Genomic DNA, 19,484 nt, shown 5'->3' on the forward strand with positions numbered 1-19,484 from the left:
ACGATAATTCATACAACACTGCTTATGAGAAACCAAAATAAAAAGAGATGGAATCATCTCAAATATCAATTGACAGGAGAATAAATAAATGAGTGCTAAGTTCAGTTGTGTCCGACTCTTTGCAACCCTATGGACCATAGCCTGCCAGGCTCCTCTGTCCATGGATTCTCCAGGCAAGAATACTGGAGTGGGTTGCATGCCCTCCTCCAGGGGATCTTCCCGATCTAGGGATCAAACCTTCGTCTCTTATGTCTCCTGCACTGGCAGGCAAGTTCTTTACCACTAGCACTACCTGGGAAGCCCTGAATAAATAAATACATTGTGACATATATATAAAGGAATTCTGGCTATACTTATTGACATGGATGAATCTCACAAAACTAACAAGCAAAAACTTTACAAGTTGCAAAAGAATAGTACAGTTGTATTAACTAAATGTTCAAAATATGCACAACAGTATAATGTATTTTAGGGGTATATTTATAAATATGAAGTAAAATTATAAAGAAAAGCAAATGAATGATAAATACCAGATGGTACAATCAGGTAGAGCTTTCTAAGGACTTCTGAGGTTCTGATAATATTCTACTTCCTCAGCTGGGTAATGGGTATTTCATACCTTTTTTACCCAACATATATGTTATAAAAAACATATGTGTAGAAATATTTTATAATATTTTAGAAACCACTTCGTGTTGCTTTTCAGCAGTCTTAAGACCTGACTCATAGATAGTAGTGTGGTGTGATGCTGGACCATCAGGAATTTGGAAAACTTGGGCTTTAGTCCCAGCTATACTACTAAATGGGCTTCTCTGGTGACTCGGCAGTAAAAGAATCCGCCTGCCAATGCAGGAGACCCAGGTTTGATCCCTGGGTGGGGAAGAGTTCCTGGAGAAGGAAATGGCAACCCACTCCAGTATTCTTGCCTGGGAAACCCCATGAGAGAGGAGCCCGGTGCACTACAGTCCATGGGTTCGCAAAAGTCAGACATGACTTAGCAACTAAACAACAACAACAAGCATTACTAAGCAGCCCTGTGACCTTGCACAATTGATAAAATTCCCTCATCTAGAAAACAGGCTGGTCAGCACTTTCCAACCATGTTCTTCAGAACATTAGTTCTAAGATATATTACTGGTATTTTGTGGCAACAACAATAAAAAAGCTTTGTGGTCAAATTCACTTGAGGAACTCTGGGTTAAACATTAAGAGGGTTTCCCTATACCAAGACTTCTCAGAGCCATTTTTACCTCACATACATGTTATAAAAAAAAAAAAAGTATATGTGTAGAAATATTTTATAATATTTAAAAAATTATATCCTGTTGTTTTTTCAGCAGTCTTAAGACCTGACTCATAGGTGGTGGTAAAGTATGATGCAAAGAACATACTTGAATATACAAGCATGAGTTGTAAATCTCTGGGAGGAATACAGAATTTTCAAAAGTAGTTTACCGCAAATTCAGGTTTATCTGTGTGAGCATAACCACTATTAAAAAAACATAGTTTATATCACGGGGAACTCTACTTAATGCACTGTGGTGACCTGAATGGGAAGGAAGTCCAAAAGGGAGAGGATATATGTATATGTGTAGCTGATTCACTCTGCTGTACAGTAGAAACCATCACAACATTTTAAAGCAACTATATTTCAATAAAAATTAATTCAACCCAGGGATCAAACCCAAGTCTCCTACATTGCAGGCAGATTCTTTACTGTCTGAGCCACCAGGGAAGCCCAATTTTAAAAATAAATAAGGGGAGGAAGGTGGGAGGGGGATTCTGGAAGGGGAACACATGTACACCCATGGTGGATTCATGTCAATGTATGGCAAAACAAATACAATATTGTAAAGTTAAAAAATAGATAAATAAACCAATTTTAAAAAAATAAATAAATAAAATAAAATGCTTGAACAGTGAAAAAAATAAAAGGAAACTCTGTGTAAAGGGAAAAAAAGAAAAAAACAGTTTTCAAAATCCCAGAGTAGCTGTTTTCTAAGGTCTCCTTCAACCTATAACTTGGATAAATCTGCAGTTCTCAGGATAACCCTTCCTGCAGGGTGTATGCTGAAGTGCTGGGAAAGAGATGGGAGTTGGGATACTCAGGAGGGTATTGTGGAGGTCTAGGTACGGAAGCTTGATGACGTTAATGACAGTGAAGTAACAGGCAGGGAAAGGGAAGGACAGAGCCAGGAAACATGGCTATGGAACCGTGAAGCGGGGCCAAGCACAAGGCCACCCCTTGTCTGGTTCAAGTCCACACAGCAGTGCTGGTCAGGGAAAACCGCAGTGTTTGCGCCTGCAGTGATCAGTTAACCGCTCTGAACCTAGCTGTGGCTTTGCAACACGTGGCTATTTTTAGAATCGGAAGGGCTGATCGGTTTCGGTTCTCGTGCTTGCATGTGAACATACTGTCTTCCAGAGCCTGACTTCCCCAAGGTCACTCAGCTCATTAGAGTCCAGAGCAGTCCAGCTCCAGCCTCCTGATTCCTAGCCCAGCCTCTCCGATGACACCCCGCCATCCTGATGAGCCTGTATTCACTTCCGTTTCACTAAGGATCTTGTGCCACATCGCACTTATAAAGTGAGGTGGTTGTTATGTATCCAAGCATCCCAGAACCGAGAGAGGATAATGGGTGTGAGGAGGTGGATGCATTAAGCAAAATCTGCCACGCCGTGAATAAATAAATAAAAAGGGGAGAAGAGACAAATCTCCCATGTATGATTCCAAATAATTTATACAAATATCCTGCCTGCAAGGGAACTGTGAAGAAGCATAGCTCCTCCGTAAGTGTGGGCTACAACTAATAAATTCTTTGTCTTAGTATTAATTTATTTCTTATTTTTGGCTGTGCTGGGTCTCTGGCGTGTGCTGGCCTTTCTCTGGTTGTAGTGCACGGGCTTCTCATTGTAATGGCTTCTCTCATTTCGGAGCACCCGCTCTATAGCCTGGGCTCAGCTGTGGCACACGGGCTTAGTTGCCCCAAAGCATGTGGGATCTTCCCAGACCGGCGATCAAACTTGTGTTCCCTGAACTGGAAGGTGGGTTCTTAACCACTGGACTGATAGGGAAGTCCTGGGCTACATGTAGTAAATTCTTTCCAAAAAATAACATGGAAAGTAAGGGTTTACATTTACAGTGGAAAAGGCTGGCAAACAACACCTCAGCCAGGTGGTCAAGGTCAACATCAACAGTGGTAAATCGTGTGGATAATATGTATTAATAACGCTGATAAGGTGTGATGAAACTGGCACTTTACCTCTGTGTTCCTCCTCTCCCAAACCAATAGCCTCACTCTAATCTTGAGAAAAACATCAGATAGTTCCAATGGAAGGATAGCCTACAAAATATCCGGTCAGTACTCCTCAAAACTTTTAAACTCATCAAAAATAAGTCTGAGAAACTGTTAGAGTCGAGATAAAGCCTAAGGAGACATGACAAACACAATATGGTAACCCCTAGGCGGGATTCTGGAACAGAAAAGGGACACTAGGTCAAAACTAAGGTTTTCTGAATAAAGTATAGACTTTAGTTAATATTAACGTATCAATATTGTTCATTAGTTACAATGAATGCACCATGCTAATGTAAGATATTAATAACAGAGGAACTGGATACATGGGAACTCTCTGTACCACCTAATTTTCCTATAAATCTAAACTGTTCTAAAAAAAAAAAAATCTATTTTTTAAAACTACGCTTCTCCTCCCCCACCTCACCCCACCCCCAAAATCTTCAGGATCAGATAGTTTCACTAGAGAATTCTACCAAACACTTGAAGAAGAATTAAGACCAATTTTATACAATCTCTTCCAGGAAATAGAAGAGGAGAGAACATTCTCTAACTAATTTTATGAAGCCAGTATTACCCTGATAACAAAAGCAGATAAAGTCAGTAAAAAACAAAAAACAGAACAACATCTCTCAGAAAAAGAATTATGAACCATGAGCAAATGAGATTTAGTCTAGGTATACAAAGCTGGTTCAACATTCAAAAATAAATAAAAAAGTAACACAACATTGTAAAGCAACTATACTCTAATTAAAAATTTTCTAAATAAATAAAGATAATGTACCAGATCAACAAGCTGAAGAGATATCAACTTTATGTAGGAAAAACCATTTGGTAAATCCCAGAACTGATTCATGATAAAACTCTTAAAATGTTAGAAATAGAAGGGAGATATCTAAGCTTAACAAATAGCAACTACAAAATACCCTAGAGCTAATAACACACTTAATGATGAAAGAATGAATGCTTTCTCTCTAAGATCAGGGAAGGGTGACTTCCCTGGCGGTCCAGTGGTTAGGACTCTACTCTTCCACTGCAGGGGGCATGGGTTTGATCCCTGGTTAGAGAACTAGGATCCTGCATGCCACGTGGCATGGCCAAAAAAGTTGTTTTTTTTTTTTTCAATTTAATAAAATAAAAATAAAGAAAAAAATCAGGAACAAGGCAAAAAAGTCTACTCTCACTCTTATCAACATAGTCCTGGAAGTTCTATCCATTGCAACAAGCAAGAAAAATAAATTTTTTTAAAAGGTAGACAGATTAGAAAGGAGGAAATAAAATTACCTCTATTTGCAGATAACATGATTGTCTATGTCAAACCTCAAGAAGTCTACAAAAAATCTTTTAGAACTAATAAGTTCAGCAAGGGTTTAGGATATAAGATCAACACACAAAAAAACATAGCATTTCAGTTTGACAGTGAACTTAACAAAAATCAAACTTAAAACACAATGCCACTTACAATCACTCAAATAAAGCAAAAATATTTAAATATACATAAAGCATGATCTGTATGCTGAACATTACAAAACTTCAGTGAAGGAAATCAAAGGAGATCTAAATAGTGAATACACATATTGTGGTTATAGCTAGAAAGGCCAACACATTTAAAGTATCAGTTCTCCCCAAACTGACCTATAGATTTAATACAATTCCTATCAAAATCCCAGCAAGATTTTTTTTGCACACATAGAGAAGCTTATTCTAAAATCTATATAGAAAGTCATGGGCTTAGAACAGCTAAAACCATCTTGGCAAGAATCAAGTGGAGGAATCACTCACCTTATATTGAGGCTTACTGTATAGCTACAGTAATCAAGGTAGAGATATAGATGCAGCAATGGAACAGAATAAAGATTCCAGAAACAGAGCCACAGAAATACAATCAATAATTGTTGGTAAAGGTGAGAAAGCAATTCAATGGAGGGAGGAGAGCCTTTTCAACAAATGGCACTGGAGCAACTGGCCATTCAGAGGCCAAAAAATAAATAAAAGTTTGACCTAAACTCTACACGTATACAAAAATTAACTAAAAACGGATCACTGATTTACTGTAAAATATAAGGCTATCACTTATTTTAGGTATAAACGTAAGAGAGAATCTTGGTCTAGGGCTAGGCAAAGAGCTCTTTGACTTGACATAGAAGCACAATACATAAATGGAAAAACTGATAGATCAGCTGCTGTTGCTGCTGCTAAGTCGCTTCAGTCGTGTCTGACTCTGTGCGACCCCATAGACGGCAGCCCACCAGGCTCCGCCATCCCTGGGATTCTCCAGGCAAGAATACTGGAGTGGGTTGCCATGTCCTTCTCCAGTGCATGAAAGGGAAAAGTGAAAGTGAAGTCGCTCAGTCGTGTCCGACTCTTAGCAACCCCATGGACTGTAGCCTACCAGGCTCCTCTGTCCATGGGATTTTCCAGGCAAGAGTACTGGAGTGGGGTGCCATTGCCTTGTCCGGATAGATCAGCAGACTTCATCAAAATTGAAAACATTTCCTCTGCAAAAGACCGTGTTGAAATGATGAAAAGATAAACTACAGACTGAGAATGAGTATTTGCAAATCCCATGTGAGACAAAGGACTAGTAAATGAAACATACACACTCAGAAAACTTGCAAAGTTCAACAGTAAAAAAAGAAAGGGTCTATTAGAAAATGGGCAAAAGACACGAAAAGATCTTTCAATGATGAGGATATACAGATGGCAATTAACCACATGAAAGATATTCAACATCATTAGCCCTCAGGGAAATGCAAATCAAAATTACAACAAGATATCACTACACCTCTACAAGAAAGACTAAAATTAAGAAATCTCAACACTAAATACTTGTGAGGATATAGAGAAACTGGATCACTTGTATATTGTGGGTGGGAATGTAAAAAATACAGCCAGTCTGGAAAACATTTTGGCAGTTTCTCAGAAAGCTAAACATGCAATTACCTTATGATCCAGCAATTGTACTCCTGGGCATTTATCCCAGAGAAATGAAAAGTTATATTGACACAAAAACTTGTACATGAATGTTCATGGAAGTCTTCTTTGTAATAGACAGAAGCTGGAATCAGCCGAGATGTCCTCCCACAGGTTAATGGTCAGATAAACTGTGGAACATCCTTACTACCACTCAGCAATAAAAAGGAATGAACTACTGATACCCAGGACAACTTGAATGACTCTCCAGGAAATTATCCTAACTGGAAAAAGCGAGCCCCCAAAGGTCGCATAGTATATGATTCCGCTTACATAACATTTTTAAAAATGACAAAACTTTAGAAACAGGAGAAAGATGGATGTCAGAGTAGGGGACTTGGGGCTGGGGGTAGGGTAGGGCAGGAAGGAGGTGGATGTGGTTTAAAGGTGCATCCTTGTGGTGTTGGAATATTCAGTATTTTGACTCTGGTAGCAAATATATGAGCCTATTCAGATGATAAAATTGTATAGAACTTAATAAACACACAGACATGCAAACAAATGAGTATCAATAAAGCTAGGGAAATTTGAATAAGATCAGTGGATTGTAGTCATGTCAATTACCTGGTCATAATACCATAGTATAATTTTGCAAAGTGCTACCATTAGGGAATACTGGATAAAGGATAAATAGGCTTCTGTGTATTATTTCAGACAACTGCATGCAAATCTACAGTTATTGCAACAAAAAGTTTTCAATTAAAATATGTTGTGTAAATACCTAGATGCCATGATTTTCGATGGGTTTTGATGTTACAGTAGCTTAGAAGAGTAAATGATGGCACACAAGGAGAAAGGAATTTGGAAAGGGCAATTTTAAAAAACAAGGAAGAGAAGCTGTAAGAAATGCCTGACAGAGTCTCTGAATTTTGGAAGTATGGATAACATACTAAGTTGCTAAAAGTACTGAAATTTCCTCTCTACATATTGTCTACTTTCAATTTCTGACTCTTAGAGGAGCTGGTCTATTTGTAATATACAGGTATGAAGCTCCTAATGCATCTGGATCTAATTTATGGAATTCTCTCCATTTTAAGATGGGTATATCTTCTTCCCTTGACTTTCAGTGTCCAACTCAAGCAGTGTTAAACATTTCTGGCAATGATTCATTTACTTCTGATTTGTCAAGTGCAATCCTGTAATTTTCGGTTTTCCTTCCAATCTTTTGACTTTGTGCTTCTTGACGTAAATGGTTTACCTTGAAAATTGTCCAGTGTTTCATAAATGTATCCATATAAGGCATGATCAAAAAGCAATGCCTCCTCATTTTTATCTTCCTTGTCATTTGCCAAAAATTATTCTTTGATGTCCTTGAATCTTCTGTTTCTAGTTCTGAAATTACATTAAGGGCCAGTGGTTGGAAGCTAATTAAAAAGAGCTTTGTAGCAAAGTGATTTTAGCTCAGCTGCATCTCATGATCTACCGCTTTTTAAAAATATCAGATGCTAGGCTCTACCCCATGCTTACTAATTTTATCTCATTAACAATTATTTGAAGTAGGTTACTGTTATTCTCATAATTTTATAGACGAAGAGACTTAGGTCAGAGAAGATAGATAACTTGCTCACAGACACACACAGTAAGCCAGGGAGCTGGCATTTGAACCCAGTCAGGCAGTCTGACTCCAGAATCTATATTCTTGACCTCCAAAACCTCTTACACTTCCTGAATCACAGTCTCTAAAGTGTTGGTCCAACAAAGCTCTGTCTGGTCTAAGCTATGGTTTTTCCAGTAATCATGTATGAATGTGAGAATTGGACCATAAAGTAGGCTGAGCTTCGAAGAATTGATGCTTTCCAATTGTGGTACTGGAGAAGACTCTTGAGAGTCCCTTGGACTGAAGGAGATCCAACTAGTCCATCCTAAAGCATTGTTGTTGTTCAGTCACTCAGTCATGTCCGACTCTTTGCGACCCCATGGACTGCAGCATGCCAGGCTTCCCTGTCCTTCACTATCTCCCGCAGTTTGCTCAAATTCATGTCTATCCTTGTCCTTCACTATCTCCCGCAATTTGCTCAAATTCATGTCCATCGAGTCAGTGATGCCATCCAACCATCTCATTCTCTGTCGTCCCCTTCTCCTCCTGCCTTCAATCTTTCCCAGCATCAGGGTCTTTTCTAATGAGTCAGTTCTTCCCATCAGGTAGCCAAAGTACTAGAGCTTCAGCTTCAGCATCAGTCCTTCCAATGAATATTCAGGACTGATTTCCTTTAGGATGGACTGGTTGGATCTCCTTGCAGTATTATCAACCCTGAATATTCATTGGAAGGACTGATGCTGAAGCTGAAACTCCAATACTTTGGCCACCTGATTCAAAGAGTTGACTCATTGGAAAAGACCCTGATGCTGGGAAAGATTGAAATCAAAAAGAGAAGGGGGCGGCAGAGGATGAAATGGTCAGATAGCATCACCGACTCAATGGACATGAGTTTGTGCAAACTCAGGGAGACAGTGAAGGACAGGGAAGCCCGGCATGCTGCAGTTCAAGGGGTCACAAAGAGTTGGACACAATTTAGCGACTAAACAACAATAAAGTGTTTGTGTCTGAGTATGTCATTTTATGACACAAATATATCTCTATCTTTCCAGATTTGGAGGCCTCTAGATTAAAAACTCTTCTATTGGAGAAGCTGGTGATCTAAGCTGCTGAAACTCAGTCAGGAGCTAAGAGCTTCCCACTGACCCATGTGGCTCTGCTGAAAGAGGTATCATTTATTTATTTATGACCGTGCTGGGTTTTTGTGGCTGTGTGGTCTTTCTCCAGTTGTAGTGTGTGGGCTTCTCACTGCAGCGGCTTCACTTGCTGTGGGCCCTAGGGCGCACAGGCTTTAGCAGTTTTGGTGCACAAGCTCAGTTGCCCCGGGGCATGTGGAATCTTCCCAGACCAGGGGTCGAACCCATGTCCCCTGCACTGGCAGGCGGATTCCCAAGGAGCCCAGGTAGCATCTGTTGTGGTTATTTTACATCTGTTTTCTCCTTACAACTGCCCTTCGAAGTAAACATTATTATCCTTGTTTTATAATTAGAGAAACTGAGTCTTGGAGAAGATAACCTGCCCCAGGTCATTCTCAGTAAGTGGCGAGGCAGAACGGAAACCCAAACCTCTTCCATTAAAGGTCCACCAGTTAATCTCAATCAACTGGTTAGAGCGCCTGCTTGGAGGTATTAGAAAATAAGTCTTCCCAGAGACGCTTTGCAATCTTCAAAGCAGAACCATAAACATGATTAGCTTTCAAGACTCCAGGGGAAAACGGTAATGGTAGCACCTCGGGCACTGTGATAAATCTATAGGAAAGATGGATGCAACTAGGAGATCTGCTCCGTGCCTTCTCTACAGCACCTCTGTGGAGGTGTCTGTGGATACCCACCTGCCCCCCCGACCCACAGAACTTCCTTCCAGTAAAAGAGTAAGCCAAGGAGGTGTCTCCTTCTGGCCTCCCCACTGTCAATTCTCTCTTCCTTTTCTTTTTTCACATCTACCATGAAACTTTGCCATATGCCATAGAGTGTTTTTAAAAAATGTTCTGGATATGGTTGTTAACGTTTGCCCAGTTTAAATAAGACACTGTTCATTGGCTTGTACGTAATGATGAAACTCATTAACTGCCAAATGGCTTTATACTCCCTGGTCTAAAATATAGAATATTCTCAATATTAAAAATTAAATTGATCCATCAAAATCTAATGGCTAAATAGGGATATTAAGAAGTCAGAAGCATCATTTCGATCTGTGTAAAACTGTCAAGGGGTTCATAAAAATCACTGGCAAATTTTGACACAGCTCAGAGCCTGAGGTAGAAATAAAGTCTCACGCAGACGGAATCACAAATCCGTGATGTCCACTTAGTATAAGGGTTCGTCTAACTGTACCCTGGTCTCAGCACGATGGAGTCATCAGCTCTGTCCCAAGTCTCAGCCGGGTCTCTTCAAGGGTCACCTGAGGCACATGTGCCAGCCCCAACAGGGGGTGATCTGGCTGCAAATCAGCCAAAGGCTTCCCTGTGTTGGCATTGTCTTCAGCTCTTTGTAATATTTTATTCATTTCAAAATCTTTCCGGTCGAATCTCTGCCTCACTTAGTGAAACCTCCGTTGCTGTTTGTTTGTTATTAAAACTTATTTCAATTTCGCTGCACTGGTGTACTGAGTCTTTACATAACTAAGCAATAAATGAAGTACTGTGTATGTAGTTTTTTTTTTACATTAGTTTAATGCTAACTTTAAGGCTTAGGGCTTTCTGCTCATTCCTCAGGGAGTTGTAGTTGATGACCCATGATTTCTTGGTCATTTATCAGTCTTTTTAATCATACCAGAGCTCTTAAGATGTAATAGAAAGAACATACCATCTTTGAAGATGAGAAAAGAAAATCTTTTATTTCACTCACTAATCCGGAAGAAGAATATGGATTTGATCCTTTTGAACTATACTTTTTTTAAAGTTTATTTTACAATTGTAACTAATATATGCTCATTTCAGAATATATGAGAAATAGATAAAAGTGGAAGAACTACCATATATTATAGAATTCCACCACTGAAAGATAATCTCATTTGAAATTTTTTGTTTATTTATTTAAAGTTATTTTTCTCTTCTGTATACTATTTTTTCTGAACTACACTCATAATGGGCACCTAATTTTTAATCTAACTTTTAAAACTTAACATTGTAAAAAGGTACTTTCAAATATTATATGTGATATTCTAAGAAATTTATTCTGCTGAATAAATATATATAATAATGTATTCAAAAATTTTTGAGCAGTTTAGACTGTTTTCAATTTTTTTACCTTTTTTTATTCTTAAAAAAATAAGGATCTTATAAAAACAAGGGTTTTAAACATTTTGTTAAAAAAAATAATATGGGCTTCCTGAGGAGCCCAGGGCTGCATCAAACAGTTCTTTTTTTTTTTTTTTAACCATTTTAAAAACAATGCTTCAATTAATACCTTTACATAGTAAACTTTCTCTATATATATAGAAGTTCATTCAGAATTCATTTCCAGAAGTAGAACTACTTTGAAAATGAGTGTCCTGTGTTCTGGTATATCTTGTGAAATGCCTTTCTAAAAGGATTGTGCTGATTTACATCGCCAGATAGCTGTTCAAAGGTTTCCAATTCATTACATCCTCAAAAACATCAGCTATTATACAGGTTTAAATCTTTGCAATTGAATAAGCAGAAATTGGGCTTCGCTGGTGGCTCAGATGATAAAGAATCTGCCAGAATTGCAGGAGACCTGGGTTTGATCCCTGGGTTGGGAAGATCCTCTGGAGAAGGGAAAGGCTACCCATTCCAGTATTCTTGCCTGGAGAATCCCATAGACAGAGGAGTCTGGTGGGCTATAGTCCATGGGGTCGCAGTCAGACAGGATTGAGTGACTAACACACACACACACACACACACACACACACAGAAATTGGGGGACTTCCCTAGTGGTTCAGTGGTTAAGAATCCAATGCAGTGGACAAGGGTTCCATCCCTGGTTGGGGAACTAACATCCCTCATGCCCTGGAGCAACTAAGCCCTTGAGATGCAACAGCTGTTCGGAGTGCTCTAGAGCCCATGCACTTCTGCAACAAAAGATGCTGCCTGCTGCACTAAGCCTCATGCAGCTAGATAAAATAAATACATATATTTTTTTAAAAAGAGGCAGGAATTGATATTTCACTGTTGTTCTAAAACCACATTGTTTTTAGAAGTAATTATAATCATTAATATTATTTTCTTAAAAATATTATTTCTAGATACAAAATTTTAACTGTATCAACAACAAAAGAAAGCAGAATTCCTTTAACTTCTAACTAAGTGACTTGAAATCATTTAACTTTCACACTATTTACCAGCTTTGTGACACTGGGAAAATCATTTAGCTTCTATTAGCCTCAGTTTCCTTATGCATAACATGGGGATAATAATAACATCTCCCTTATAGGGCTATTACAAAGATAACATTAGATAATACTTGTAAAGCTCCTGGCATGCAGAAAGCAGTCAGTAAATGACAGTTATAATTGTTACTAAAGCAAAAACTAGTACATTATAAGCAATTATTTTCCAACTAAAAATAAAAAGGGAAAAAATAAAACAATTTAAAAAATAAAAATATAATCATTACATTTATCTAGTTATTCAACTATTATTGGCCTTTTGTGGTAAGAATATTTGCTATTTTAACCATTTTTAGGGCCATGTTGTGCAGCCATCACCACTATTTCCAAAACTTTATCACTCCAAACAAGATTCTGTACCCATTAAGCAGTAACTTCCCATTCCCGTTCCCTCACACCTGAGTAACCCCTAGTCTACTGTCTGTCTGTGTGAATTTGCCTTTTCTAGGTATCTCATCTAAGTGGAATCATACAAGATTTGCCCTTCTGTTTCTGACTTATTTCCTTAAGCATAGTATCTTCTAAAGTTCATTCATGCTATAATATATATCAGATGTTCATTCCTCTTCAAGGCTGACTGCTATTCTCCATTGATGGCTATACCACATTCTGTTTACCCATTCATCTGTGAGGGACACTTGGGTTGCTCCCGCCTTTTGGCTATTGTGAGTTATGCTGCTATGAATATTGGTGTATATATCTGAGTCACTACTTCCAATTATTTTAGGTATACACCTAGGAGTGCAATTGTTGGATCGTTTGGTAATTCTATGTTTAACTCTTTTTAGCAACTGCCAGACTATTTTCCAATGTCCACACCATTTTATATTCCAATCAGAAATGTATATATCTGAGTCCCTACTTCCAATTATTTTAGGTATACACCTAGGAGTGCAATTGTTGGATCGTTTGGTAATTCTATGCTTAACTCTTTTTAGAAACTGCCAGACTATTTTCCAATGTCCACACCATTTTATATTCCAATCAGAAATTCCAATCAGAATTTCCCTTGTACATTCTTTATTATACCATCCTGGTAGGTATCAAGTACTATCTCACTGTGGTTTTGATCTGCATTTCCCTGATGACTGGTGATGTTGAACGTTGTTTCATGTGCTTATTGGTCATCTGTATATCTTCTTCGGAGAAATGTTTGTTCACATCCTTTGCCTGTTTTTAAATTAGCTCAGTTATCTTTTTGTGGTTGAGTTCTGGGAATTTTAAAAAATATAACCCAGGAAATTCCTTGGCAATCCACTGGTTAGGACTCCGTGCTTCCATTGCAGGGGGAACAGTTTCAGTCCTTGATTGGGGAACTAAGATCCCACAAGCTGCATGGCGTGGCCAAATGAATAAATAAATAAATAACCCAGATATTGAACCCTTGTCAGATATGCAATTTACAAATATTTTCTTTCATTTTATGGGTTGTCTTTTTATTCTCTTGATAGTATCCTTTGAGGCACAAAAGTTTTTAATTTTAATCAAGTTTGATTTATCTATTTTTATTTTATTGCCTGGTTTTGGTGTCATTTTAAAGAAACCGCTGCCAATCCAAGGTCACGAAGATTTGCCTCTCTATTTTCTTCTAAGAGTTTTACAGTTTTAGCTTTTAAATCTAGGTCTTTGTCCATTTTGAGTTAATTTCTATATGTGATATAAGGTAAAGGTACAATCTTATTCTCTGGCATGTTGATATCCAGTTTTCCTAGAACTGTTCATTTAAAAGACTATTCTTTCCCCCTTCAGGCTTGATATCTTTGCTGAAAATCAATTCCTGACTTTTAAATGTTAACCCATTAAATAAAATTTATTCCTGTGTCTGGATGAGACAACTGTCTCATTGAGAATAAAGGCTTCCATATTCTTGCAACCTACCACCAAGAACTGATACCAGCTTTTTACTCCCACTTATCTCGCCCATCCACCCACTTCTCTCCTCCCATGCCATTGTCATCCACTGCCTGGACCAATGTAATTGCCTGTAGCAGAACTGTCTTCTGTCCCCACTCTGCAGCTCTAGAAATAATCATTCCTGGCAAAGTGGCTGGAAGAGTGTTTTAACAGATGAATCTGATTATTTCTCCTCTTCTTTTTCGGTAGTTCCCCTATCAGGGATCAAACCCACACCCCCTGCATTAGAAGGTGGGGTCTTAACCACTGGACCACCAGGGAAGTCCTCTCTCTCTTCTTAAATTCCTTCAGTAGATTTTCATTGCTCTTGGGATCAAGACCAAAGTGACTACCTCCCCAGGTCCTGAGTGGTCTGGCTCCAGTCTCTTCCTGTTCTTCCTTCTTCCCTATTATTTTTTGCTACATGGGGCATTTCAAACATTTCAAGTCTCCAGGCTTATTTTTACATTAAGAACATTGTATGCACTGCTCCCTTTGACAGTAATGCCTATTCCCTTCTCCTTTCTTCTTGCTTTTCTTCTCTTTTTTTCCCCAGTTAACTCCTACTCATTTATAGATCTCAGCTATTACATCCCTTCCGTAGGGAATTCTTCCCTGATCTGACCTCCTCCTCTGAGCCCCCTTAACTCCTTCTACTTTCTTCCTTCAACTTACCGTAAGTTATTATTATATATTGTGTGATTTTTAAAATTGGAGTTTAGTTGCTGGGAGTCCACGAGAATGCTTGCTCTCTTGCGACTCACTCCTGAGAGGAAGAGGAAGGACCTGAGACAAACTCTTCATAGGAAGGAAAATCAATATTGAGTATAGTGGCTTGCCTGGTGACTCAGTCCGTAAAGAGTCCCCCCGCAATGCGGGAGACCTGGGTTCAATCCCTGGGTCAGGAAGATCCCCGGGAGAAGGAAATGGCAACCCACTCTTGTATTCTTGCCTGGAGAATTCCATGGACAGAGGAGCCTGGTGGGCTATATATAGTCCATGGGGTCACAAAGAGTCAGACAACTCTTTGAAAGTGACTAACTTTCACTTTTTCATAATTACTTTACACTGTTAGTTTCTGCAAAGTGAATAAGCTAGCATACACATATATCCCCTCTTCCTTGGGTTTCCCTCCCATTTAGGTCATCACAGAGCACTGAGTAGTTCCCTCTGCTATACAGTCAGTTCTCATTAGCTGTCTATTTTGTACATAGTATCAACAGTGTATAAATGTCAATCCCAATTTCCCAATGCATCCCACACACCCCCTTATTGTGTGATCTTTTAAGGTCTACTTTCTCTCTAGGCTCTCATGGGAGCCACAGGGCCATGGCTGTTTGCCAGCTCTTGTGTTCCCCAACAATGAGCACAGTCCCCAGTCCTCAGAGACATCCAGCCAATAGTTACTGAATAAGCAAAAGGCAAGCTCAACTTGAACTTCTGCTGTTAAGCCAGAAATGCTCTCTCCCTCCTCTGAAAACCTATGGCACGGGAATTCCCCACCACTCACTCCCATGGCAGTTACGACACACTGCCTTGTAGTGTAGCTAACTGTACACGTCTGGTGTCCCCCGCTGGACTGTGAGTGCCTGAGGACCAGGAATCAGAGCATCTATGCAACTGTAATTCTCACAGTGCTTAGCCCAATTTCTAACACTTGACATGTGCACAGTAACAATTTATTCAAAAAATTAATAAAGATGTTGGCTTGTCTTTTTCTGTTCCTAGCAACGTTGGTGGTGTGATGCGGGGAAGTTATAATTCCCTTATGTTTGGAAATGCCATAGAGACCGCATTTTATAGGTTAGAGCTAGGAAAAGATATTAGGATGTGGTCCTTTTATTGCAAGAACATCTCTGCCAATTTGCTTGGCAAAGCAAAGCCTTTTCTGAAAACACAGCAACTGGTTCTAATTTTATGCAAAAAAGTTTCTATTTAAACCCAAAGGTGAGCTGTTTTTATTCATTCACTTGAATTATATTTTATTATATTTATTTGCTAATGATCGTATACCTGTTAAAACAGGATATAACTGTTTCATCCTTTAGCTTTTCACTCTCCTTCATAGTGGAGGAAGTGGGGCAAGGGTGTCAGAAATGTGGGATGAACAGGCCAGAGCCAAGGGTGTGGACAACCACAAGAAGGACCAGGTCTCTTTCTGGGATACATTGGGCAAGCCTGCCTGTGCAAAAGTGCAGAGATTCTCAGCCCAGGGCCCATTTAACCTGAAGCAGGGTTTTTCAGAGAAAGGGCTGTGTCAGAGAAAGCTGCAAACCCAGCCGGAGGAGACCTGGATTGTGAGGGCAAGCGGAGCAAGTCAGAAAGGGAGGGCAGAAAGTTTAATGAGTAAGGAGGAAAGAGATAACATGTGATGGCTTTCTCTAACATCCCCCTCCAGGGCCCTGTCTCTCAGCTCACACTCAGCTCTGTCTGTGTCCTGGAGCAAGGTCCTGCCCTCCCCAAGCCCAGGTCAAACCAATTCAGATCTGGTTGAGAAATGTGCACGTCAAGAGCCTGCTTGGTGAGGGCTGGGGAGTGAGGAGGTTGCCTGGGGGAATGAAGAGAATGATGTGGGTGAGGAGAAAGGTACATTGAGGGAGAGGTCCTCGGTTTAGTATTAGCAAAATGAGTCCTTAATTTTGGGGACACTCAGTAAACTCCGCTTTCATTCAACCCAGGTTGCAGGAAGGCTGGAGCAGTTCCTCAAGGGTTCCAGGGTAGACTATGAAGGGGGCAGGCAGGGGTGCTTCTGACACATCCCTGCCATTGAGATGATAACAATGTAGTTCTTTGCAGATGGTCAAAATCACAACTGACTGTAAGAAAAGACACTAATTCACATGTGGGAAGGTACACGTCCGGATGCCTGCTCCAAAGCCCGAGATATTGGATGAACTCTGAAGAGAGTATGTCAGAGCTTCTGAAATTATACACTTGGGAATGTAACCCTGGTGGAGAAGCTCAGAGAAAACCATCACGTTAGCTATTTCCTCCTTACTCATTAAACCTTCTGCCCTCCCTTTTTAACCTGTTCCGCTTGCCCTCTGATGGTCTTCTGCCTGGATTCCACCTCCTTGGAGGACCTTCACAACAGCGCTGCCTTTTGAGTGTGTTTTTAATTCTCAGCCCTGTCTCTCTGCTCATGCTTAACTCCATGATCTGTGTCCTGGAGCTGGGTCCTGCTCTCCCCAAGCCCAGGTCAAACCAATTCAGATCTGGATGAGAAATGTACACATTAAGAGCCTGCTTGGCAGGACTTCCCTGGTGGTCCAGTGGCTAAGACTCCAAACTCCCAATGCAGAGGACCCAGGTTGGATCCCAGTTCAAGGAAGTAGATCCTGCATGCTGCAACTAAGAGCTTGCATGCTGCAACCAAGATCAGACATCTTGCATACTGCTACTAAGACATGGTGCAGCCAAATAACTAAAAATAAATACTAAAAAAAAAAAAGAGAGCCTGCTTAGTAATGGTATTGAATTGTGTATTGTTCAAAGTGAGTTAGACACATTCTTACCCACTGTGAGCACGTAAGCTAAACCAAAATAGAGGACGCAGAAGAGACATAATAACGGACTACACACCAGAGGAGAAGGCAATGAAAAGATTTATATTATAAAAATCAAAGGGATTGTCATCATTCTCCCTTATCTACTCGAAGCCTTAGGCATCAGCCCTGTGTGGATGACTACTAAATGTCTGTCTCCAGTGCGTGCGTGCTAAGTCACTTCAGTCGTGTTTGACTCTTTGCGATCCCATGGACTGTAGCCCGCTATGCTCTTTTGTCCATGGGATTCTCCAGGCAAAGATACTGGAGTGAATTGCTATTTCCTCCTCCAGGGATCTGCCCAAGCCAGGGGTCGAACCTGCGTCCCTTTGGTCTCTAATTCTCCTGCATTGGCAGGCGGGCTCTTTACCACTAGCACCACCTGATTTACTTACTGCCTTATTCAGCTTCCAGTTGGAAATCTGCAATTGCATCTGAACATCTGCTTAAATATCTCACCCTCCAAGGTGGGAATTTCCCACCCAAATGCATTACTCTTTGACCCAATGTCCCTTTCCCAGAATTTCTCTTCTCAGCTGGTTTCTTTGTACCTACACCAAACGTGGACATTATGTTAGCGTTTATAGATTATGTCTTCATAACTGAACTTATTCATTTCCCCAGTTGCTTAAGTTTAGCACCTGGAGCATCAACATTAACTCCTGTTTCTCTTCCATCCCTTCCATCAAATTTTGTACCCATGTTCTTGGTTCAATCTACAAATAGTGTGATTATCATTATTGAGAAAAAGGAATGTCTCATTTATTTATACAGAGAGAACCAAAGGATCTTTGCAAACTGAGCTATCCAACATTGAACTTAGGCAGTGCTGCAAATTTGAAACCAGGCCCCAGTGCAACGCAAGGCTTTCTAATGTAATGGGCCATCAACAGGTTGTTTGAAGCTGTTCTTGATTACTGATTTTATGCATATACAACATCCACATAATAAAATACCATTTGATTTTTTGTAATGGAAACTCATGTTTTAGCCCAATGTTCAGTATAGCACTATTTACAAAAGTTAAGAAATGGAAACAACCTAAATGTCCATAGATAAATAAAGAAATGATAAATATATACATATATATACACACACACAATGGAATGGATATATATGTGTATATATATATGTGTGTGTACACATATATATGTGTATATACACACACACATATATATATACACACACAAATATACAATGGAATACTACTCAGTCATAAAAAAGAATGAAATAATACCATTTGCAGTAACATGGATGGACCTAGAAATTATCATACTAACCAACTCAACGGACATGAGTTTGAGCAAACTCCGGGAGATAGTGAAGGTCAGGGAAACCTGGTGTGCTGCAGTTCATGAGGTCACAAAGAGTCAGACACAGCTTAACAACTAAACAACAACAACAACAACAAGTGAAATAAGTCAGAGAAAGACAAATACCATATGATATCACTTATATGCAGAAACTAAAAATATGACAAATGAACTTATCTACAAACAAGAAACAGACTCACAGACACAGAGAACAGACTTATGTTTGCCAAGGGGGAGTAGGTGGGGGAAGAATGAACTGGAAGTTTGGGATTAGCAGATGCAAACTACTGTATATAGAATGAATAAATAAGGTCCTACTGTATAGCACAGGGAACTATATTCAATATCTTGTGATAAGCCATAATGGAAAAGCATATGAAAAATAATAAATTTATATATGTGTAACTGAATCAATTTGCTGTACACCAGAAACAAATACAATACTGTAAATCAGCTACACTTCAATAAAATAATTTTTAAGAAAAGAAAAACAGAAAGTTATACTTTAGTAGACCCTGCTACAAGCTCAATTATACTTCTCACATATTTATCTTCATAGCAACAGGTTCATTCTCAG

General features: G+C 39.4%; 1 long non-coding RNA gene across 1 annotated transcript in view; it reads left to right on the top strand.

Annotated features, from left to right (window-relative positions):
• Positions 1–8,889: 8,889 nt before the first annotated feature.
• Positions 8,890–19,484, top strand: part of LOC145518707 (uncharacterized) — a 58,258-nt gene continuing 47,663 nt past the window's right edge. The window contains exon 1 of the long non-coding RNA XR_014063163.1: positions 8,890–8,974. This is a non-coding gene — a long non-coding RNA (uncharacterized LOC145518707). The remainder of the gene's footprint in view (positions 8,975–19,484) is intronic.

Source organism: Giraffa tippelskirchi, chromosome 8, assembly GCF_054371585.1.
Source record: "Giraffa tippelskirchi isolate mGirTip1 chromosome 8, T2T-mGirTip1v1.2.pri, whole genome shotgun sequence".
In the NCBI taxonomy this organism is placed as follows: Eukaryota; Metazoa; Chordata; class Mammalia; order Artiodactyla; family Giraffidae; genus Giraffa; species Giraffa tippelskirchi.